At 37.2% G+C, this 25,328-nt stretch overlaps 1 protein-coding gene across 1 annotated transcript in view; it reads right to left on the reverse strand.

Annotated features, from left to right (window-relative positions):
• FRMD4A (FERM domain containing 4A) overlaps window positions 1-25,328 on the reverse strand; it is a 743,442-nt gene that overhangs the window by 554,870 nt on the left and 163,244 nt on the right. The window lies entirely within an intron of this gene.

Consider the following 25,328-nt stretch of genomic DNA (forward strand, 5'->3'; position numbering starts at 1 on the left):
AATAGGTGGGGTGGGGATTATATCTGAAGGGTTTTAACAAGCTTGCAAATCACTATTTAAGAGAGAAGTGGTGAAGCAGGGCACAGATAAGCATCCAGTAGGCTAGCCAGTTCCCAATGGAAAGGTAATCAGCAGGATCAGGTCTGACTTGTAAAGCCTAGAATGAATCCTTGTAAAAGTCCCTCACAGTGGCCTACATTCAGTGTGCCACTAATTATGAAAATCAGATCAGCTGCTGCTCTACATTTCCTATGCAATGCACTCAGGCATCATGTGACTAGACAGATCACCAGCCGAACAAAAGGTAGCATCAGGCTGTTGCCATGGAGACTCAAGAGCCATCTGAATTGCTATGGCATCATACAAGCAAAATTCCAATGATTGGTCTTTGACTATAGGGCTGTTGAAACCCGTCTCTTATTTTTAGAATGTGTGACATTTAACACATTGATGAATACTTCCAGCTTCAGAATATAGCCTCTATTTTCATCGTTGGACAGGGGTTTTGAGTGGGCTGGGTTGGTAGTAGATCTCCCTCCCTCTTCCTCCAATAAATCCCACATCTGCTTTTTTTTTTTTGTGAATGCTATTCTTTATCTGTTCCCCTCATTCCAGAGATGCTGATCCATTTTCATCTCCTGTTTACTTTCCCTTCTATAAATAAAGCTGGCTATCTCCTCTTGCACAATGCTGTCTTTTTACAACTCTTCCAGAAATCCTTATTCAGGGCTTCATCTTTTCAAATCTTTTTCAACTACAGCTTAAGCCCCAGTTGCTCAGTCTAACTGGTGTGGAGACTCTGCATTTAGGTGCATCCTGATGTCTAAGAAATTCTTTTATCTCTGAAGTTCTTGCCTTCTCCTAGCCTAGGGGAACCCCTATTTATTTGACTTTCAGGTCTATTCCCTCATTTCTTTCTTTTTTCCACCTTAAATTTGAACTTGAACCAGAAACCTTTGATTTTATACACTGAGAAATATTAATTTCAGGATTGGATTGTGCCCTTGTAAACACAGCCCTTGGGTAGAAGAGGAATGTATTTGAAGTAAAATCCCTTTAAGATATATTTCATTCCATAACATTCAACAAATATTTATTAATCACCCACTATCTTCAAAGCTCTGTATTTGGTCTATAGAGAGAAAGATGATAGACAACTCAGTCCTTAGCCCCAAGGAGTTTCCTGATAGTTCCTTAAAACAATCACAACTTAGACTCAAGCATGTTAGAGTTGGTAAGGGTCTTGGAACAAATTGAGTCCGGCTCCCTGCTTCATAGATGAGGATGCTGGGCTCCCAAGCCATAAAGAGACTTGCTCAAGGCTATGCATCCCATTAGGGTCACAGCCAGAGCCCCAACAGAATTTTCTACCACATCCGGCTGCTCCTTCTTAACAGGGGAAGCTTGTTAGAAGCAAAATGAGAAATTATAGCTATAAAACCAGAATAAATGAATTCACCCGGGAAAACTTTCTAAGGAGAAACTTGTTTAAGAGGGTTTTACTGTAGAGCAATTTCCTCTACTTTCCTTTCATTTATCTAACACTGGCCTCTTCACACCATCTGGTGCCACTTGATATAAGAGCCTATTCTGCTGAACCTAGTGCCAAAGAACAGCTTTCTGAGATCTTTCTACTCCATTTATTCTCCACTTCTCTCTAAACAAAACTCCCTTTTTTCTCTATAGATTTCTTTTGCACTTATTCTTCTTGTGTTTTTCATTTTTATTATACAGAATCTTCCTGCCCAATGGTATCCATTTTCTGGGATAGAATCGAAATTCTACTGTTTCCTATTCAGGGGAATATGGACAATCAAATGGTCCATCAGCAAGCATTATTAAATGCCTTCTGTATGCCAGGCACTGTACTAGGTGCTGAGGGTGCAAATGAAAAAGAAGGAAACAACCCCTACTTTTTTTTAAATTTTATAATATTTTATTTGATCATTTCTAAGCATTATTCATTAAAGACAAAGATCATTTTCTTTTCCTCCTCACCCACCCCCCCATAACTGACGCGTGATTCTACTGGGTATCACATGTGTTCTTGATTTGCATTGGAGTGTTCATTTAGAGTCTCTCCTCTGTCATGTCCCCTCAACCACTGTAGTCAGGCAGTTGCTTTTCCTCGGTGTTTCCACTCCCACAGTTTATCTTCTGCTGATGAATAGTATTTTTTCTCCTAGATCCCTGCAAGTTGTTCAGGGACATTATGCTACCACTAATGGAGAAGTTCATTACCTTCGATTGTGCCACAGTGTATCAGTCTCTGTATGCAATGTTCTCCTGGTTCTGCTCCTCTCGCTCTGCATCACTTCCTGGAGGTCGTTCCAGTCTCCATGGAACTCCTCCACTTTATTATTCCTTTTAGCACAATAATATTCCATCACCAACATATACCACAATTTGTTCAGCCATTCCCCAATTGAAGGGCATCCCTTCATTTTCCAATTTTTGGCCACCACAAAGAGCGCAGCTATGAATATTCTTGTACAAGTCTTTTTCTCCATTATCTCTTTGGGGTACAGACCCAGCAGAGCTATGGCTGGATCAAAGGGTAGATATTCTTTTGTCGCCCTTTGGGCATAGTTCCAAATTGCCCTCCAGAATGGTTGGATCAGTTCACAACTCCACCAGCAATGAATTAATTTCCGTACTTTGCCACATCCCCTCCAGCATTCATTACTTTCCTTTGCTATCATGTTAGCCAATCTGCTAGGTGTGAGGTGATACCTCAGAGTTGTTTTGATTTGCATCTCTCTGATTATAAGAGATTTAGAACACTTCTTCATGTGCTTATTAATAGTTTTGATTTCTTTATCTGAGAACTGCCTATCCATGTCCCTTGCCCATTTATCAATTGGAGAATGGCTTGAATTTTTTGTACAATTGATTTAGCTCTTTGTAAATTTGAGTAATTAAACCTTTGTCAGAGGTTTCTATGAAGATTTTTTCCCAATTTGTTGTTTCCCTTCTGATTTTAGTTACATTGGTTTTGTTTGTACAAAAGCTTTTTAATTTGATGTAGTCAAAATTATTTATTTTACATTTTGTGATTCCTTCTATGTCTCGCTTGGTTTTAAAGTTTTTCCCCTCCCAAAGGTCTGACATGTATACTATTCTGTGTTTACCCAATTTACTTATAGTTTCCTTCTTTATGTTTAAGTCATTCACCCATTTTGAATTTATCTTGGTGTAGGGTGTGAGGTGTTGATCTATTCCTAGTCTCTCCCACACTGTCTTCCAATTTTCCCAGTAATTTTTATTGAATAGTGGATTTTTGTCCCAAAAGCTGGGATCTTTGGGTTTATCGTATACTGTCTTGCTGAGGTCGCTTGCCCCCAGTCTATTCCACTGATCCTCCTTTCTGTCTCATAGCCAGTACCAAATTGTTTTGATGACTGCTGCTTTGTAATATAGTTTCAGGTCTGGGACTGCAAGGCCCCCATCATTTGTGTTTTTTTTTTCATTATTTCCCTGGATATCCTTGATCTTTTGTTATTCCAAATGAACTTTCTTATGGTTTTTTCTAAACCAGTAAAGAAATTTTTTGGGAGTTCAATGGGTATGGCACTAAATAGATAAATAAGTTTGGGTAGGATGGTCATTTTTATTATATTGGCTCGTCCTACCCATGAGCAGTTAATGTTCTTCCAATTGTTCAAGTCTAGTTTTAGTTGTGTGGAGAGTGTTTTGTAGTTGTGTTCATATAGTTCCTGTGTTTGTCTTGGGAGATAGATTCCTAGGTATTTTATTTTGTCTAAAGTGATTTTGAATGGGATTTCTCTTTCTAGTTCTTGCTGCTGAGCTGTGTTGGAGATATATATATATAAATGCTGATGACTTATGTGGGTTTATTTTGTATCCTGCAACTTTGCTAAAGTTGTTGATTATTTCAATTAGCTTTTTGGTTGAATCTCTAGGATTCTTTAAGTAGACCATCATGTCATCTGCAAAGAGTGATAACTTGGTCTCCTCCTTGCCTATGTTGATTCCTTCAATTTCTTTTTCTTCTCTAATTGCTACTGCTAGTGTTTCTAGTACAATGTCAAATAGTAGAGGTGATAATGGGCATCCTTGTTTCACTCCTGATCTTATTGGGAATGCGTCTAGTTTATCCCCATTGCAGATGATATTAGCTGATGGTTTTAGATATATACTGTTTAGTATTTTTAGGAATGACCCTTCTATTCCTATGCTTTCTAGTGTTTTTAATAGGAATGGGTGTTGTATTTTATCAAAGGATTTTTCTGTGTCTATTGAGATAATCATGTGGTTCTTGTTGGTTTGCTTGTTGATGTGGTCAATTATGTGGATGGTTTTCCTAATATTGAACCAGCCCTGCATCCCTGGTATAAATCCTACTTGATCATGGTGGATGACCCTTCTGATCACTTGTTGGAGTCTTTTTGCTAGTATCCTACTTAAGATTTTTGCATCTATATTCATTAAGGAGATTGGTCTATAGTTTTCTTTCTCTGTTTTTGACCTGCCTGGTTTTGGAATCAGTACCATGTTTGTGTCATAAAAGGAGTTTGGTAGAACTCCCTCTTTGCTTATTATGTCATATAGTTTGTATAGTATTGGGATTAACTGTTCTCTGAATGTTTGATAGAATTCACTGGTGAATCCATCAGGCCCTGGGGATTTTTTCTTAGGAAGTTCTTTGATGGCTTATTGGATTTCATTTTCTGATATGGGATTCTTTAAGAATTCTATTTCTTCTTCTGTTAGTCTAGGCAGTTTGTATTTTTGTATATATTCATCCATATCACCTAAGTTGGTGTATTTATTGCCATATAATTGGGTAAAGTAATTTTTAATGATTGCCTTAATTTCCTCTTCATCAGAGGTGATGTCCCCCTTTTCATCTTTGATGCTGTTAATTTGCTTTTCTTCCTTCCTTTTTTAAATTAGATTGACCAGTACTTTGTCTATTTTGTTTGTTTTTTTTCAAAGTACCAGCTTCTTGTCTTATTTATTAAATCAATAGTTCTATCACTTTCGATTTTATTAATTTCTCCCTTAATTTTTAGGATTTCTAGTTTGGTTTTCTGCTGGGGGTTTTTAATTTGATCACTTTCGAGTTTTTTTATTTGCATTTCCAATTGATTGATCTCTGCTCTCCCTAGTTTGTTAATATAAGCATTCAGGGATATGAATTTACCTCTGATTACCGCTTTGGCTGCATCCCAAAAGGTTTGAAAGGATGTCTCGCCATTGTTGTTTTCCTAGATGAAATTATTAATTGTTTCTATGATTTCTTCTCTAACTAAATGCTTTTGGAGTATCATATTGTTTAATTTCCAATTAGTTTTTGATTTGGTTTTCCATGTACCATTACTGATCATTATTTTTATTGCCTTGTGATCTGAGAAGGCTGCATTTATTATTTCTGCTTTTCTGCATTTGTGTGCCATGCTTCTGTGACCTAATGTATGGTCAATCTTTGTGAATGTGCCATGTGGTGCTGAGAAGAAGGTGTATTCCTTTTTATCCCTATTTATTTTTCTCCATATGTCTATTAATTCTAATTTTTCTAAGATTTCATTCACTTCTTTTACCTCTTTCTTATTTATTTTTTGATTTGATTTATCTAAATTTGATAATGGTTGGTTTAAGTCTCCCACTAATATGGTTTTACTGTCTATTTCTTCCTTCAATTCTCCTAGTTTCTCCATTAGAAATTTGGGTGCTATATTATTTGGTGCATACATGTTGGTTAGTGATATTTCCTCATTATCTAAAGTCCCTTTTAACAAAATATAATTACCTTCCCTATCCCTTTTGATCAGGTCTATTTTTGCTTTGGTTTTATCAGATATCATGATTACCACTCCTGCCTTCTTTCTGTCAGTTGAGGCCCAGAAGATCTTACTCCATCCTTTAATTCTGACCTTGTGGGTGTCTACCCGCCTCATGTGTGTTTCTTGAAGACAACATATGGTAGGGTTTTGGATTCTAATCCATTCTGCTATTCGTCTACGTTTTATGGGTGAGTTCATCCCATTTACGTTCAAAGTAATGTCTGTCACTTGTGGACTCCCTGGCATTTTGATATCCTTCCCTAATTCTAACCTTTCTTCTTGGGCTCTACCTTTTAGTCCAGTGATTTACTTTAAATCAGTCCCCCTTGTCCCCTCCCTTGATATGTTTCCCTTTCTAGTCCCTCCCTTTTTGTTCCCTCCCCCTCCCCCCTCTTCTTCCTTCCCTTTTTTGTTTTCCCTCCCTCCTCCCCCCCTTGGTTTTCCCTTCTCCCTTCCCTTGTTGGGTAAGATAAAATTCAAGATCCCAATGGATCTGGATGTTTTTCCCTCTCAGAGTTGATTTCCCAGAGAGTAAGGTTTAAGTAAAAACTCTCTTCCTCTCCTTCTTATAGGAGTTTTCTTCCCCTCCCCTTCCCATGTGAATCTTTGTGTGAGAAAGATTATTCTATTTGGTCTTTCTTTTACCCTTATTTACACATTACATTTTCCCCACATGCTAGTATACATAGATTGATATAAGTGTAGTCCTTATAGAAGAGAGTTTGAGTAAAAGAAAAAGATAACTTTTTTCTCCTTTTCCCTTTCCTTCATATTTCCCTTTTCAGGTATTCCATGCTCTTTGTTTTTCGATATCGAACTTTCCACAGAGCTCTGGTCTTTTCTTTGCAAAAACTTGGAAATCTTCTATTTTGTTGAATGCCCATACTTTCCCTTGGAAGTATATAGTCAGTTTTGCTGGATAGCTGATTCTTGGTTGAAGACCCAGCTCTCTTGCCTTGCTGAAAATCATGTTCCATGCCTTATGGTCATTCAGAGTGGAACTTGCAAGGTCTTGTGTGGCCCTGATTGGCATTCCTTTATATCTAAATTGTCTTTTTATGGCTTCTTGTAGGATTTTTTCTTTTGTTTGAAAGCTTTGGAATTTGGCAATTACATTCCTGGGAGTTGTCTTTTGGGGATTTAGTGTAGAGGGTGTTCTGTGAGCTCTGTCAGTGGCTGTATTGCCCCCTTGGTTCTAGAATCTCTGGGCAATTTTATTTGATTATATCTTGTATTACAATGTCAAGTTTGCTGTTTATTTCTGGTTTTTCTGGAAGTCCAATTATTCTTAAATTATCTCTTCTTCCTCTATTTTCCAAGTCTGTCACCTTGTCAGTGAGATATTTTATGTTCTCTTCTAATTTCTTAGTCTTTTGGCTTTGCTTTATTAATTCTTGCTCGTTGTCTTCGAGTTGCCTGATTCTGACTTTTAAAGCCTGGTTTTCTTTTTCACTTTGGTCAAACTGGTTTTGTAGATGCGTGAATTTCTTTTGCAGTATTTCCCACTTTTCCTCCCAAAGGGCTTCCATCTTTTTGATCCTTTCTGATTCAAATTCTTCATGGGTTTATGGAGAGTTTCTATTTCCTTTGGAAGGTTTTGGAGTATTTGCTTGTGTTTCCTCTTCTATCTCCTCTGTATTTTGTATTTTTGCTCCATAAAATGTGTCCAAAGTCGCTCCCTTCTTCTTGTTTTTCTTGGAATTTTGGGGCTTTTGTGCTTCTGTGGAGTTTGCCATCTCTATCTGATTGGGGAGGACTAGCTTTTTTTTATCTCCTTCTGGTGTTCAGAGGTTTTAGCCCTAGGCAGATTGTCCGTTTTATGCAGTTGTTGTTCTGTCTTCCCAGAGAAGCCAGGAATTGCTGGTGTTTCCGTGTTACTACCCTCCTTGGTTCCCTCCCGATGCTTCTCCATTGCCTTACTTCCACTCTCTGAGCCTGGCTTGGCCCTTTCCTCAGGGTGTTTGTTTCTGTGCCTTAGCTGGCCAGGAGAGCCAGCACTCTGAGGGGGGAGGGGCCGCGGCTTCCTGGAGCTCCGAGGGCTCCTGATAAGATTAACTTTCTCTGGGTTGAATTGAGTATGCTTTGAGGCAGGGACTTTCCGTGAGACTCGGATGGAGGGATCCAGCCAGGGGGTTACAGGCTCCATTCCCCCCCCCCCCCTGTCTCTCTCTGTTTCCCTGCTGTCTGTGTTGGGTGCCCCATCATCTGAGTCAGGTTGTTTTCAGGATGGGGCCTTCAGAATAGCCGGCCCTGAGGCTCTGAGGTTCCCTCTGCTGCCTTGGACTCGGGTTGGGGGGGGATGGGTCCTGGGACCTTCCTTCTGCCTACCCCTTAGGTCCAAGTGATCTCGGGTTCTGGCTTTTGGGGGGGGCATACCTTTTGATCCAGGTCCAGGAGGAGGATTCCCGGGGTCTATGCTGTTGATCGTTTTGAATTTCGGTGCCCTGGGAGCATATGGTTTGAGTTCGGTAGGGAAGGGTTTCCAGAGATCTGAACTTTAGCTTTCTCTAAGCCGCCATCTTGACTGGAAGTCCTCACAACCCCTACTTTCAAGGAGCTTTTATTCTGACCTCTATGAGTTTCATTTTCTTCACCTATGAAGTGAGAACCCTAATATTTCTACTATCATCCTCCTCAGATGGTTGTGAGAATAAAGACAAAATGTGTACAAAGCACTTTGTAAAAGCAAAACATTATGCAAATGTGTTATTATTTGCTTTAATAAGTAGCACTTACACAGTATTTTAAGTTTTGCAAAGCAATTTAAAAATATTTTATCCTCATAACAATCCTAGGAAATAGGTGATATTATTATTCCTTTTTATAGATTAGGAAACTGAAAAGGATAAAAGTTAAGGGACTTGTCAAGTCATACAATTAGTGAATACCTGAGTCCATGTTCGAACTCATGTCATCCTAACTCAAGATCTAATACTCCGTCCACTTTCTTTGATTAACACTTTATATTTTAATAATAATCAGGTGCTTATCTCTTCAAAGAGATGTAGCATGGATTAGTAGAAAAATTATAAGACCTGCTTTTTATATATTCTAGTTGTATGACTTTGGGCAAGATATTAAATTGTTGAGAGCCCAGGCAAAATCTTAAGTTACACAAGAGTTGTCAATCTGCATCCATTTCGGTAGCTTTCATACATTAAACTTCCCATGTCAACGAAATCAGAGGAACCCCCCAAAATATCCCCCCTCATGTATATAACAACAATAAACCTAATTCAAGAGGGCAATGTAATTCCTAGTAAAATGAACTTCCATTATTAATAATTATGTTTTATAATCCTTGCCCTTAACACAGTACTAGGCATATAGGAAAGACCCCCCCCCCCCCACGCACACACTCCAATTCTTAAATGATTGGCTGATTGATTGAGATGCATCTTGCTCTTTTCTCTTTCTCTGAAGTATACAGGAGTTCTATTCCTATTTTCACATAGGTCTGCTGCTATAAGTATTACTGCTGCATGTAAAATTTAATTACTTCTTTAAGTCCTAGCTTACCAGTGAGATCCATTTGAACCACGTCCATTGGAGTCACTTTTTCTTGGGATGGTGAGAAAGCAAAGAATGATTTATTCATTCATTTTTATATTGCTAATCACCCCAAAGAGCCAAAATGTTCACCACTGTGTACATAGCAACCAAAGTTAAATGTATTTGCACAGTGAATCCACACCAAGAAATTTTAAAATAATAATAATAATAATAATAGCATGGTGTGTTTGCAGACTATGATGTCAAGGACTACATTGTTATCCTTGTCAATATCAAGGTCAAATTAAATACTGTTTTCAGAGATTCGACTTCGGTAAACTGTGGTTATTACATTCTCTATTTGAACAATCCCTTCTGGCCATTATGATCTTGGGAAGAAAACAGTGCCTCTGCAGACTGAATTCCAAGCTCACTGCAGCTGACTTTCAAACAATATCTAGCACACTCATTTGCTTCTCCTCTGTGCAGGATGAATTTCTGTCAATCAGTTAAACCAAAAAGCTATCTTCTGCTCTTCTTATGTGCATAGCACAATATTAGAGCTAACAGAATCATACGGGTCTTTTCATTATTGTTATTTCAAGTGTTTTTCCTACCCAATTAAATTGTGAGTTCCCAGGAAGCAAGGTCAGTGTTTATTACTTTTCAAAAAATTGTTCATCATATCTAGCAAGAAATAGTGTAGATACAGCTAAGAAAGTGACTGAGTCAGGATTTGAACACCTCACTCAGAAAGCCATTGTTAAACGTTTACCAGCAGTTTGATTTCATTTGCTTCTCATAACAACTCTATGAGGTATATTAATTATTAGTAGGATTAGTGCTGGGAGCCATGATCTCATTTTTATAGATGGGGAAACTGAGGTTCAATCACTTACCCAGAAAGTGACTGAGGCAGAATTTGACTTCTCACTCAGTCATTGTTAAACATTTACCAGCACATCCCTGGACTGTGATGTCAGAAAAAGAGCATTGCAGGACACTGGGAATGTAGAACATTGTATATAATGCTGGACTTTTCCCATATTAGTTTGTTAGTTTTGCTTATCTGTTTTTTTCCCTTTTAAAAAAATTCTTTGTTATAATGGCTAACTCTCTGGAAGGGAAAGAGATAACAGAATGTTAGGGATGAAAAAATAAAATATATCAATTTATGTTTTAAATGAAAAAAAAAAAGTAGTGTATATAAGAGACCCAGCTTCAGAACCAGGAAGATCTGGTTTAAGTCCTCCCTCTTACAGAGAGTGGCTATGGGATCCTACACAACTTTCTAAGATAATAAGCTGCAGAGAAGGTACTGATCTGAAGTAGTGGAGGGTGTTTCCTGTTCTGGGAGTTCCCTATGCCAAGAGTATCACAGGTCCAGTTCCTACCTCCTACCATATCTAGCACAGTATTCTGGACATAGTAAATGTCCAATAAGTACTTCTGGAATGAATGTATGATTGGAAAAAAAAAAGAATGTGACTTCTCTTCCCAATGCTTATTTCCAGAGAGGGAGAGAAGGAACATGAAATAATTATAAAACACTGTAAAGCAGACTATAAATAAATGGTAACTAGTACCAGACATGTTATTTTTATTGTCCAGTTGTTTCTGTTGTGTCTAACTTCTTGACCTCAATTTGGTGTTTTCTCAGCAACTTGAAATGGTTTGCCATTTCCTTCTCCAGCTCATTTTACAGATGAGGAAACTGATGCAAATGAGGGGTTTAGTGATTTGCTGAGGATTATGCAGCTATTAAGTATCCGAGGCTGGATTCGAATTCAAGTCTTCTTGATTCCAGACCCAGCATTCTATTAACTGCACCAGACATACTGTAGCACTCTCATGAAATAGAAGATCTGTGAAGGCTAGAATAGAGAGGGAGGACCACAATAGGATTAGGGGAGAATTTGAATGGGCAGTAGGAGAATTAAGCAGGTAGGAAAGCAAATGAATAAGCAGAGAGGAAATTGGATAAGCAGAAGCATCCAAGAATACCAAGTGGATGATATCAAAGATTATTAGTGGCTTGTTTAGCATGAACTACTAGGTAACAAACTCCAGCTTCTCAAAATATGCTGGTGTTCACCAGAAAAGTTAGTCCTCTGATGGAATAGTAGGAGGTAGAAACCACCTGCAAATTTTAAGGATTCACTATGGAACACATGCTTAGTTCCAGCTACCCTGAACAATGATTCAGAATCATGCTGAGAAAATAGCCAATTATCTCAGTCTTTTGGTCCAGAGATCTCAATATGACCCATATACTCCAAAGAAGTTAAAGGTCTTTTATAGGAGAGGCAAAGTGGCACAAGAAATAGACATGAACTCTTGGAGTCTCGAAGTTAGGAAGATTATTTTAAAATACATCTCAGACACTCAAAAGCTAGGCGATCATGGGCAATTCACTTAACTAATGCCTCATTTTTTAAATCTGTAAAACAAGGGGGCTGAATTCAATGAACTCTAAGGTCCCTTCTGGCTCTAAATCTATGATCTTAAGATGTAAGTCAAAATATTTAATAATCCTACTTTGCATAGTAGCAAAGAACTAGAAACAATGGAGATGACCATTGATGGTGGCATATAACTAAGTGGAATATTACTGTACCATAAGAAATGATGAATATGGAAAATATGGATAATAGGAAGACTTGGGAAGACCTACAAGACCTACAAAGTGATGTAGGTGAAACCAGGAAAAGAGGACACACCAGGGGCTTCAACTACCTAGATGGAAATAACCAAAATAAAGCCATAAACTTGAACATTGTATAATTATAATGTCTAAGTTTGCTCCTGAAGAAGTTGTTGGTTTTTTAATGTACTTTTTCTTCCCATTTTTCTCTTCCCCATTTTTGCAGAGGTTAGAGACTCTGGGCAAAAGCATTGTAGAGTCTATCAGACTCAGTGGATTTATTTGTTGGTTAGTGTTGCTGAATTGCCTTTTTCCTTGTTCTTTGTTATAGGAGAAATGCTCTGTGTGTAACAGAAGAGAGGACGATAGGTTGATTATATATATATGTGTGTGTGTGTGTGTGTGTGTGTGTGTGTGTGTGTGTATAAATGTATATATGTATATATAGGCATATATTTCAATGATGGTGGTTTAAAAATGAAAAAAAAAACCCTCATAATTTTTAAAAGTGTTCTAATATGACCTTATTGGCTAATAGATGCGTGTGGCTATTTCTTGCAAGAACAAAGTAAAGAAGCAAATCTCAGAACATTAACCTACTACCATTATTTCTTAAATGCCATACTTGGTACTAATTTGCCAGGTATTTCAGGCAACACTGGCCAAGTGATGGAGCTAGTCATCTTAATGCGAAAGTCAGTTTCCTCGGTGATAAAATAGGAACAATAATACTTTATCTACCTCACAGAATTGTGGTGAGAAAAGTACTTTAAAAACTATGAAACTACGAATCAAAGTGACCGTATTACTATCTCTGTTAGATTATATCTGTTAGATGGCAAACTTGGCGAGGGCAGTGACTTATTTATCTTCATAATAACTCAGCCCCCAGGATTGTGCCTTACATATCTTAATCCTTTAATAAGTATTGGTGGAGATGGGCAGGGTGGTACACGGCTAGTCTCTGCTACTAGGGAGGCTAACGCTGGTGAACTGTTTGAGTTTGGCTGTTCTGAGTTGCAGTGGGCTCTGCCTTTGGGGTGTTACCATTAGGTCTGGTACCAATGTAGTGTGTCCTTAGAAAGGAGGGGCTAGTAGGCTGCCTAAGGAGGGGTGCACTGACCCAGGTGAGAAATGAAACAAGTCAAAGCACCTGAGACAATCGGCAGCAGGATTAGGCTTGTGAGAGACAATTGTACTTCCAGTTTAAGTGAAATATAGTAGACCCACTATCTCTATCCCCCTAAAAATTATTATTGAATGAACATTAATTGAATAAAAGCAAACATTAAAATATGCAGGGTCAGTTAGTAGTACAGTGGTTAGAGCACCAGGTCCGGACTTGGGTTCAAATGTAGCCTCAGACACTTCCTGGCTGTATGACTCTGGGCAAGTCACTTAACTCTGATTGCCTAGCCCTTGCTACTCTTCTGTTATAGAATTGATATTAAGACAAAAGGTAAGGGTTCAAAAATAATTTTTTAAGTATATTCAGAGTTTGGATAAGCAGGAAAACTGAATAACATGCTCCTAACCTTGAAAAGTTTACCTCTTGTAGGTGTTAATAGTGGGAAGTTTTGCTTTAAAAGCCAAATCCTTTAAAAATCAGCCCCTATTTTTTTGAAAAATCTTTAAACACTGCTTGATTACATGGGTTGATGGGAATATGACTGGGGATGTAGACTCCAAATGATCACCCTAGTGCAATTATCATCAATAATATGGAAATAGGTCTTGTTCAAGAACACATGTAAAACCTAGTGGAATTGTATGTCGGCTTTAGGAGAGGGTTGGGGGACAGGGAGGAAAAGAACATGAATCTTGTAACCATAGAAAATATTCTAAATTAATTAATTAAATAAAATTAAATATTAAAAAAAGAAAAATCTTTAAACATTTTAATATATCTCTTTCAAATTTAAGTTACTACACATTTTAAATGTTCTTTTGGATAATGGTAATTCATAGCTTAATTTACTTGTCTTTTACCAACTATTAACCAGACATTCTGAAATAGATATATCAGACAAATTCCTTTGCATTTTTTTTCTTCAGGTTCATTTAAGGGCTGAACAAGTCACCTCTCTGCTCCCTCTCACTCTCTTATCTCTGTATCAAACCTTATGAAAAAAATATTTTGTGAACACCAATAGGTCAAAATTATTAACAAGTGTATAGACTGCAACCTGAAGTCATTTAATCAACCTAACAAGGTTAAAGAGTAAAGCAAATTTGTTTTTGTTACTTTGTTCTGGCTTTGAGGACATTGCCCCATTGAAGGTGTAAATATCTCCAAAGAAATGATTGATGGCATCTCCTTGATGGGGTCTGAACCTAACAATGTTCAAGAATGAGCCCTTTGTCTTGGCTTTGTTCTGGCTTTGTAGATGTCTTCCTCTCTGTACAAAGTATTGACATCCCCATTGATACCACATTGAAATGATTGATGACATCTCCTTGAAGAGGTTTGAATGAACAACTATACTAGTGTTTGTTGGTCCTTTGATGATGATTAAGCCACGGAATTTGGGGATATTTAAATTGCAGCTGTTGTAAATCTGAGCTGCACCCTGAGATTCAAGCCTATAAAGAACACATACAAGTCTGACAGAAAAGCAAAGAGAGCTCTTAGAAAACAGACTTGGGTTCTTGAAAGGAGGAAAAACCTGTCAATCTGCATAAGAGGACCATGCTGACCCAGAGAGAGCATCAACAGGGTAGAAAGATCTGAGACAATTCTCCTAAAGGGACCTTAAGGATTTCCTGAATGCAGACTTCTAGGGAAACAAAAGGAAGTTCTATCTATATTTCTTGGCCCATGAGGAAGAGGGTAGGTTCTACTAGAGTTACTAAATCAAGCTTTTTTTGGAGAATAATGACTGCATAAAGATAGAACAGAAGCAAAGGACTGCAACAATGTGGAAGAACAAATCAAGACCTTATCCTCTTCTACTAACATGATTTATATGGAGTGTTCATGGTTTTGTTTTGTTTTTTAAACTCTTACTTTCTGTCTTAGTAACAACTCTAAGACAGAAGGGCAAGGAGTACGCAAATAGGGTTAAGTACTTGCCTAGAGTCACATAGCTAGAAAATACCTGAGGTCTGATTTGAACCTAGATCTTCCTAATTACAGGTCTGGTGTTATATCCACTTGTGCCACTTAGCTTCCCCTTGAACTATTCAGGTTAGATGGGAAAGGGGTTGATCCAAGCAGATCCAAGGATAAAATTCACATTTCTCCTGCCTGCAAGATTTATTCTGGTCTGGCTCTCCCAGTAGAATAGTTCTTATGTGCACTATTTTTTGTTTTTGCATTCCCAGTATCTAAAACAATGGCTTGCCCATTGTTGATACTGAATAAACGCTTGATGAATTGAATGGAAAATTAGCCTCAAGAGGATTCAACCTTAAAATAGAACTCTTAAGTCTAAAAGACCATGTAGGTATTTGGAAGGAGGAAAGATGTGGGCTCCCTTGGAGATAAGAAGTTAATAAAAATTTCTCTTTGGGAAAAAGATCCAATGACAAGGTTACACAATTAATCTGGATGAGTTCCCTGGGGAAAGCTGGGACTCACTGGAGAAGAAAGAAGTCATCTGTTTAGAGACTCCTGTGAATCCTTTGTGGTTATTTTAGCTATTCTTGCATACTGAAATATGGGTGTCCTGTATTTGATATATATTGTTTGCTTGCTGGCTTGCATCCTTGCTCAAAGCTCCTTTTGCCTACATTTGTACAAACCTAGATATTTCTCGATTCTGAAATTCCCAGGGGAGATCCTGTGAGGCATGGGGCAGAATGAGCCAAATTTTGAAGTTACCTGAGATGATTCTGAGTAAGGGCAAAAATGAAAGGGTCATTAATGAGACAACTATTACCATCCAAGCCTAGAGCTTAGGAATCTACTGTAATATATATCTTAAAAGAGTAAGTTAAAGTGGCAAAATTAAAGTTTTCTTATACTATATTTATTTTTTTTCTATTATATCTTTAACAATAAAGATGCCTTATATGGAAAGCAGTGATATTACTTCCAAGCTGTTTTCCTTCCCCTACAGCTATCATCCCATTTCATTTTCACAACTTTATTTTTAAATGTAATAGGAGGAGTCTATAGTAGCATTTTTATATTATAGAAAACAGTGACCTAAAAAGTTTCAAGTGATTTATCTTGAGTCACACAAAAAGTCATTATTAGGGCCACATTAGAAGCCAAAGTCTTCTGATTTCCAGGAAAAGGTTTCCAGGGAAGTTTTAAAGAACAAATACCTGTGCAAATAACTTAGAGCTGAATGAGATTTTAGAGATCATTAAGTTCAATTCTCTTATTTTTTAGATAAGAAAATTGAATACTGGAGAGGGAAGATAGGAAGGAAGGAAGGAAGGAAGGAAAGAAAGGAAGAAGGAAAGAAGGAAGGAAGGAAAGAAGGAGGGAAAGAAGGAGAGAAGAAGGAAGGAAGGAGGGAAGAAGGAAGGAAGGAGGAAGGAAGGAGGGAAGGAAGGAAGGAAGAAAGGAAGGAGAAAGGAAAGAAAGAAGGAAAAGGAGGGAGGGAGGAAGGAAGGAAAGAAGGAAAAGGAGGGAAGGAGGAAAGGAGGGAGGGAGGGAGGGACAAAAGAAGGGAGTGAGGGAGGAAGGAGGGAAACTTGTTAATTTTTTTTTCCTGTGGTTAAATGACTAATCTGTGGTCACAGAGATATTTAGCAGCAGCATGGACTCTCTTAAATCCTACCAGTTCTTTTGTTCCCCATAGTATAGGAGGGTAATTATAACATGCTTCCAATGGAATTTAGGATCCCACACTTCCATGAGATTAACAATGCTATTGAAACAAAGACCATGTCTCTCCTTAGTTATTTTGCACATTCAATCAATTAAACTCATGAAGCAGTAGAGAGTCTTAAAATTAAATTTGTGAACCAAAAACTGGTGAAAAATTATCTCTGAAGACTCTTGATTACTGAGATTCTGGCTTTCAAAGAATGTTATTTGCCCATCTGTGCATATACTTTTTCTTACAAGGAGAATGAAAGTTTGTTGTGAGTAAGGGACTGTTTGTCTATATCTTTGTATACCCAAAGCCTAATAGAGTGTCTTGAATATAGCAGTTGACTAAGCAAAGCTTGGGGAATTGCAAACTGGGTTTTTCTTTGTGACAGAATTTCAGATGCCACTTCTTATAAGAGAAAGCAATCTGAATCCAAATAACCCCTTCCATTATAATTACAATAATAGCTGACATTTATATAATGTTTTTAAGGTTTGTAAGAAGATCTGTGGCACCATGGACAGAGAGCTAACATCAAAGACAGGCGCCCCTGGGTTCAAGTCCCATTTCTGGCACATATTGTATATCTGAACCTGGGAAAGTTACTTAACCTCTCGATTCTTTCTTTTCTTCTCACAAATTATCTGAGATGCTAAGTTGTAGGGAAGTTGCAGCTCTGCATGGGTATCAATCATTTCTCATTGTTCTTCATTCATTCCATCACCCTGTGGACCCTACAGTCCAACAAGTTTTCTTGGCAAAGATACTGAAGTGATTTGCCATTTCTTTCTCCAGTGTATTAAGGCAAACAAAAGTTAAGTGCCTTGCCCATGGTCATACAAGTTAGTGTCTGAGGTTGGATCTGAACTCAGTTCTTCCTGAGTCCAAGCCCAGCTCTCCATCCACTGAATCATCTACCTGCCAATCAACCAATTAACAAATACTTTTTGGGTAATTACTATAATCCAGATACCTTCCTACTACTGGGAATACCAGGAAAGCAAACAATCTCTGCACTCAAAGATCTTATATTCTAATGAGGGAGATGTGTAAAGAATTATGTACATACCAGAAAAGTGCAGTAGTAGCTAGGAGCTACTTCCAGATTTGGGAGTTCCCTCTGCCAGTGAAATCATGACTATTAACCTCCAATTTTTATTTTGTTAAAAAGCACTTTCCATAATCCTTTCATGAATACCAACTATTGACAAAATGATAAATTCACCAAGATTCATTTCTATTCAACAAACACTGACTCTGTAAAGAGCATATGAGTATTTTGAACTAGATCACAGTCTGAGCACCATCCAACCACCAGCTATAGTCATACCACTACTGAAGACCAACCTTAGACTACATAATGCACAATTAATTGAGGATCAGATTGAAAACTTGTAAGCTGGGAGCCTTAAACATGTAGCTCTTACAGCTTTTGAATAGTTATGAGTCATTCATTCAGTAATTTCATACACCAACCAAATTGTATTTGTGTTTCAATCTTAGCTTCATGTCAATTATAAAGCAAAGTAATGATAAATTTGCCTGAAGGAGGTCTCTTGAGTTCTAATATTAAAAGGATCAGAATTCTGATTATCTGCCTATGTCTATACATGCAATGTGTAGTCTTCTTCTTAGGAGTACAATCCCATTAATTTGGGCCCCACTAACCAATTCCCCAGAGGCTAGACACTCTGAAAAGAGCTCTTTTAACACAAATTATCAGCAATAGACCTAACAAGGTCATAAAAGGCCTATTTAACCTATCTGAATTTAAAGGTTCTAGTTTATTAATTGTTTATATGCAAATTGTACTATTAATCGACAAACAAGTCAATTAAAGCAAGCTTGGGAACACTTTAAAAATTGTAGCTATCATAGGCATTTAAAAATAAAAGAACTGCATTTCTTGATTTCATTCTGCAATTCAGACTGCCCATGGAATTCAAACTGATTGTTTGAAAGTACTGAGATTTTGTTCCTTCTATATCAATATATATATATATATATATATATGTATATATTTTATTTTCTTTTGAAGTTGGCACACCACAGACAATTTAGGGAAATATGAGTATATTATATCTTAGGAATCTTTATATTCCTCCCCCCTCAGCACCAAGGGCAAAGGCAAAAAACAGTCCTTGCTCACCAGGAGCAAATGACATCATGAGAGAGACAACAGGTAAACAAATACATACAAAGCGAGCTGTATACAGGATGAAAAGGAAAAAATTAAGAGAGGGAAAGCAGTGAAGCTCAGAGGGGTTGGGGAAGGCTTCCTGTAGAAGATGAGATTTTAAATAGGACTTTAAAGAAGTCAAAGAGGTTAATAGTCAGATTGGAGGGAGAGCATTCCAGGCATGGTGGACAGCCAGAGAGAATTCCCAGAGCTAAGAGATGGAGTGTTTTGTTTGTGGAACAACCAAGAGATCAATACCACTGGATCTAAGAGTAGGTGTTGGGGAGCAAAGGGTAAGAAGACTGGAAAGGCCGGAGGGAGCTGGGCTTCAAAGGATGGATTTGAGCCTTGCTCTAGCCTGACATTAATCTGATAATCAGCCATTTTTGGTTCTTCTTGGTGTACAGTAAATTAAGATAGGAAACCAGTGATACAGAAGGCAGAAGAGTAATAAATGAAACTAGGTCAAAGAAGACTTAATCCTGAACCAGGGGGCAACCAACCAAGCAAAACTGGACCCCTTATATTCCTCCTTTCTAGAACAGGATTGGTTCCCAAGCCCATTATGGGGGTGAACTCACAGGTAAAAATTATAGGATTCATACTCTGAGGCACACAGAGGCAAGGAGCCCTGTAGCTAATTATTATTCTGCTAATTTAAAAACAGAAAAAAAGAACTTTTACTCTTTTGTTTAAAAGCTAGTTTAGTTTAAAAACCAGATAAACATGTTAGTTTTAAACTAATTAAACTAGCTAGTTAAAAACAAAAGAACCCCAGCTGTGTGACCCTGGGCAAGTCATTTAACCCCCATTGTCTAGCCCTTATCATTCTTCTGCCTTAGAACCAATACACAGTATTGATTCCAAGATGGAAAGTAAGGGTTTAAAAAAAAATGAAAACAAAACAAAACAAACAAAAAACCCCAAAAGAACTATTTATTTTAAATAGATCTTTTAGTCAATAACTATTGGACATTTAGATAAATATAAATATTTCAAAACAGAATCTAAAAGACATATCTACACAAAAGAAAAAGAGGGAAGGCCAAAGCAAACTGATATTTCCTACACCAGGAAACTAGTATCTTGTCTGAAGAACAGCAAGGAGCCCATTGTCATTGAATCAAAAAGTACAAGAGGATCGAGGGGTATAAGTTCCTGACATATAGTTATTGCCTAATAAATGCTTGTCCTCTTCTTGGTTTAAGTTGACAAGGGAAACTGTAAAGATGAGGAAGAAAATGAGTCATTAAGGAACGAGGTTGTAAGTCATAAACTTTATATCAGGAAATATGGGAGATAGGTGAGGATGAGAATTGAAGTTTTAAGAGTTGTATTATATATTTAGCATATACTAGATAACATTTATATAACACTTTATGGATGAGCAAACATTTTACAAATATTATCTAATTTAATCCTCCTACCAATCCTGATGGGTAGGTGCGGTTATTATTCTCATTTTACAGATGAGGAAACTGAGGCAGACAGTTGTTAAGTCATTTGTCCAAGGTTATGTAACTAGTGTCTGAGGATGCATTTTCTGATGCTAGCAACCACTCCCTAAATTTGTCCTATGCCACACCCCATTTTCACGTGCCTTATTTGCGGGACTTAAGGGGGAAAAGGTGTGGGGCTGAGTTCTCTCTCTCTGTGCTGGAGGGAGGGCTTTTGAAGGGTTAGGCAGCTTGGTGGGCTTGGGATTTTGGCTTAGGTATTTTTTTAAATAGGTGAGATTTTTCTGTCCCCTTCCTTTATTTACCTTTTTCATATATCTCCATTTTTATTAAAATTATATTATTAAGAGCTACTAACAGACTCCTGATGAGAGTAAATTTTATAACAGCAACCACAATGTTTTATTAATATTACACTTAGTAATTCCACTTTCATTTATTACAATTTACACTGTGGTCTTCCTGCCTCTAGATCCAGAACTTTATCCATTGAACCACCTAATTGTTTCCCCACTTAATGAAGGTACATCCTTTTCCAATAGGTAATCCTCTAGCCTCTGCTCAGATACTTACAATAATGGCAAACTTAGTAAAACATGATTCACTTCATATTTGAACAGTTCTAATTGTTGAAAAATTCTTCTTTATATTGTGCCCCAAACTGCATTTCTGTAATTATCAAACATTGATCCTGCTTCTGCCCTCTGGAGCTCCATGATATAAGTCTAATCTTTCTTCCATGACAGTCCTTCAAATATGTGAGAGCAGTGATCCTGTCTCCCCTAAGACTTCTCCTTTCCAGACTAATCTTCCCCAGTAGCTCACCCATTACTCACATGACATGGTTTGCAGACTCTTTGCCATCCTAGTTACCTTGCTCTGGAAGCACTCTCATTTATCACTGCCCAGAACTGATGGCAACACTCTTCAAATGTCCTAACTGGTACAGAGTCCAACAGCCCTCTTACTTCTCTGATTTTGAACTCTAAGAAAGTACACACCCACACACAAAATATATTCAGTCTGACTGTCAAACATTTCCCAAGATTCTTAGTAGGGTGTTCCCAGAACAGGGTTAGAGATAAGACCCTCAACTGCCTCAGGCATAGATTCTGCCAGACACAATAAGACAGATGCTCCCTGGTGAGTGGGATACATATACTCAGCATATCTCCAACAAACAAGAGGCCAAAAGGTGGTGGAGGATGATGCAACATGGCTCCTGGACCACTTCCCCAGAGATCAACATCTTGAAGCAAACACACAGAAATATGCCCCAGGCTGGGAGGAGACTTAAGGGAAGTCCCACAAGGCAACTACCTCATTCCCTAAACCTGAAAACCTCAGCAAGAGACGGCTTCCCAGAGAAATTGAAAAGACAATGAGGTGAGGCTAAAGTGTCCAATTTCAATCTACCAGCAAGGAAACTACATTCTTTTCTCCCTGATGTCCTCCAGCAGATCATAACGGTGGAGATGTGATTAAATGCAGAATTACAGTCTCCCTTTAGCTCTGTCCTAAGTACTAACATTTTTGGCACATTACTCTACTGGCTCTTACTGAGATACTCCAAACCTGATCTTGTATCCTTTTTAACCTAAGTGCAGGATTCTACACTTATTCTTTTTACATTAGATTGGACTCATTAAAATCTTTCTGAAAACTGATTCTTCAACTAGTGTATTATCTGTTCGTCTCAGGATTGTGCGCGCCACTCACACATTTCTTAGGTATACCCTTTATGTCTTTATTCAAGTTGTTGATAAAAAAGCAAAGTTGATTGAATCAGACAGGGCCACAAACTACATCTTGCAATACATGATAATACATAAATACCTGAAGACTTTTTCTAAAGCTTATTAAAACCCTTAGGAAAACCTGTCTGCCAAATAACCTGTTTTTGGGAAATAAATCTCTCTAAGACCATGAATATTCGGATGGAAAATGTCCTATTAGTGTGTCTAGTCAATGCTTTGCCACTTGATGATTATTCTTTGATATATGATACTTTGGTGATTTGGCGCTTGAATGACCCAGGCAACTAAATGTCTATTGCTTCCCCCAGGAAAGCTAATGCCCTTCAAATAGATTCTCATCTTTTAAGAAGTTTCCCAGATGTTTGGCTTAAAATTTCCAGTGTATCAACATTTTCTTTGCATGTAAGGCTTCTTGCCCTCTGCTAAGAAACTCATTTTCTATTGTTTTATCTTTGGTTCAGAGGATATAAAAACAGATCATGATCCTCTTGTTAATTATCATTTATATCTTTCATAAAATGGACTAGATGATTCTGAATGTTTTTTTCTCTCCTAATCATTTTGAAATTATTTTTTGTTTTTAAAACATTTTTATTTTGTAAAACATTCACCAATTACACTTAAATCTTTTTAACACTTATTTTTTAAAAATTTGAGTTTCAAATTCACCTCCTTCCTCCTACTTCCTCCCCCATGCCCCCACCCACTTGGATAATATTCATAGTAATATTTTCATATTAGTATGATGTCTAGGTTTTGGGATTTTTTTTGGTCATGATTTTCAGGTAGTTCAATAATTCTTAAATTGTTTCTCCTGGATCTTTGCTCCAAGTCAGTTGTTTTCTCAGTGAGATGTCTCATATTATCTTCAATTTTTTCATTCTTTTGATTTTGTTTTAATATGTCTTGGTGTCTCATGAAGTCATTAGTTTTTAATTGCCCAATTCTAATTTTTAAAGACTGAATTTCTTTTATGACTTTTTGATTCTCCTTTTCCTTTTGATCTATTCTTCCTTTCAAGTCATTTTTCTCTTCTAATTTTTTTTGCATCATTTACCAGCAGGTCAATTCTGGCTTTCAATGCCTGTGACTCAGTTTCCATATGACATATTTTGCTTTTCAGGCTATTTTCCTCTTGCCATTTTTCTTCAACCTGTCTTATTTGATTTTTAAATTCCTTTTTGAGCTCCTCCATAGCCCATATCCAATTCCCTGTTTTTTGTTTTGTTTTTTTTAGGTTTTGCTTGATGTTTCCTGGATCTCATCCTCCTCCATTGCTTCTGCTCTATGGTCCTTATCCCCAAAGAAACTTTTCATTGTAGTTTTTTTTTTCTCTCGTTTACTAATTTTATTTACTCTTCCTACCACCCTATGGACTATATCAATTTGTCCCTCTGTTGATCTGCTGAACCAGAATGTTTGAGCTGTAATGCCCTGAGGCCAAATCTTCTCTTTTCTCAATCCTCTGCTGGTATACTGGATTCAACTGATTGAGCTAACCTGCTGAGCTGGCCTGCTCTGGAGGAAAATTTTCACTGTAGCCAGCAGGCTAAGGGTGTCCCACCTGATGACCGCCCCCCCCCCCCAGTTCTTCCCTTCCAGCCATTATCAGAGTCTTAGGCCACCTGTAGTAGGTCAGAAGCAAACTTTCTGTGGTTGCAGTCTCTGCCTGGGGCTCACACAGTCAGCTCAGTCTTATCACAGATCTCAGCATTGGGTGGGGTAGAATGTTGATCCCTTTTCCCATGAAAATAGAGACACTGTGACTACCTTTCAAGTTGTTTTCAATAGGAGAATCTCATGATTTCTTGTTGATTTTGGATTTCTGTTTTCCTTGAAGCATAATATAAATATTAGTTTGGAAGGATTGTTGGAGAGGTTTGGACTTCAGGTGCTTCTAAGCCACCATCTTGGCTCTCTCCTCTTTCTCCCTTCTTGAGAAGGCAATTTTATGTAGATTATACATGTGAAGTTATACAAAATATATTTTCATATTAGCCATGATGCAAAAAGAAAGCAGAAAAAATAAGAAAATAAGAAAAATAAAAAAAAGTTTTTAAATGTATACTTTGATTTTCACTCAGAGTTCATCAGATCTCTTTCTGGAGGTAGATAACATTTTTCATTAAGGATGATTTGAAATTGTCTTGGATCATTGTATTGATCAGAGTAGCAAAATTTTAAGAGTGGATCATCCTTATAATATTAATGCTATTGTGTACAATGAATGTTCTCCTGGTCCTGCTCACTTCACTTTGTATTAGCTCATGTAAGTCTTCTTATAGCCCAATACAATTTCATCACAATCATATACCACAATTTGTTCAGCCATTCCTCAATTGATAGGTATCTCCTCAAGTTTAAATTCTTTGTCACTACAAAAATAACTGCTATAAATACCTTACTACAATAGGTTCTTTTCCCCTTTCTTTTATCTTTTTGGGATATAGACCTAATATTGGTATTGCTGGGTTAAAAGGCATGTACAGTTTTAAGAACTCTTTAGGAGCAATTAAAAATTGTTTTCCAGAATGGTTTGACTAGATCACAAATCTACCAACAGTACATTAGTGTCTCAATTTTTCCACATCCTCTTCAGCATTTGTCAATTTTTTTGTGCCATGTTAACCAATTTGATAGGGTTGAGATGGAATCTCAGAGTTGTTTTGATTTTTTTCATGGTGATAGTTTTGCTTTCTTCTGAAAACTGCCTGTTGATATTCTTTGAGCTCTCATCAATTGGAGAATGGCTCTTATTTTTATAAATTTGGTTCAGTTTCTATATATTTGAGAAATGAGACTTTTGTCAGAGTAACTTGCTGTAAATGTTTCCCCATTTTTAAATTTTCCTTCTAATTTTGGCTGTTAGCTTTCTTTATGTAAAACCTTTTTTATTTCATATAATCAAAATTATCCATTTCACTTCCTATGATCTCATATATCTTCTTTGGTCACAAACTCTTCCCTTATACCTAGATCTGACAAATTCATTTTTTAATGCTTTCCTAATTTACTTATAATATCACCTTTGATGACTAAATCATTTATCCATTTTGATTTTATCTTGGTATTGTAAAAACAAATTATGACAAGCTACATAAAATAAAATATTTAGATGGAAAAACAGTTCCAATATAGATTCAAAACCGTTTAACTCTCCAATCAGGTTCAAACTGTTTGGATACTTTTGATAGAGGTAATCAAAAGTATCCTCAGTGATGAA

This window comes from Monodelphis domestica, chromosome 5 (assembly GCF_027887165.1).
Source record: "Monodelphis domestica isolate mMonDom1 chromosome 5, mMonDom1.pri, whole genome shotgun sequence".
In the NCBI taxonomy this organism is placed as follows: Eukaryota; Metazoa; Chordata; class Mammalia; order Didelphimorphia; family Didelphidae; genus Monodelphis; species Monodelphis domestica.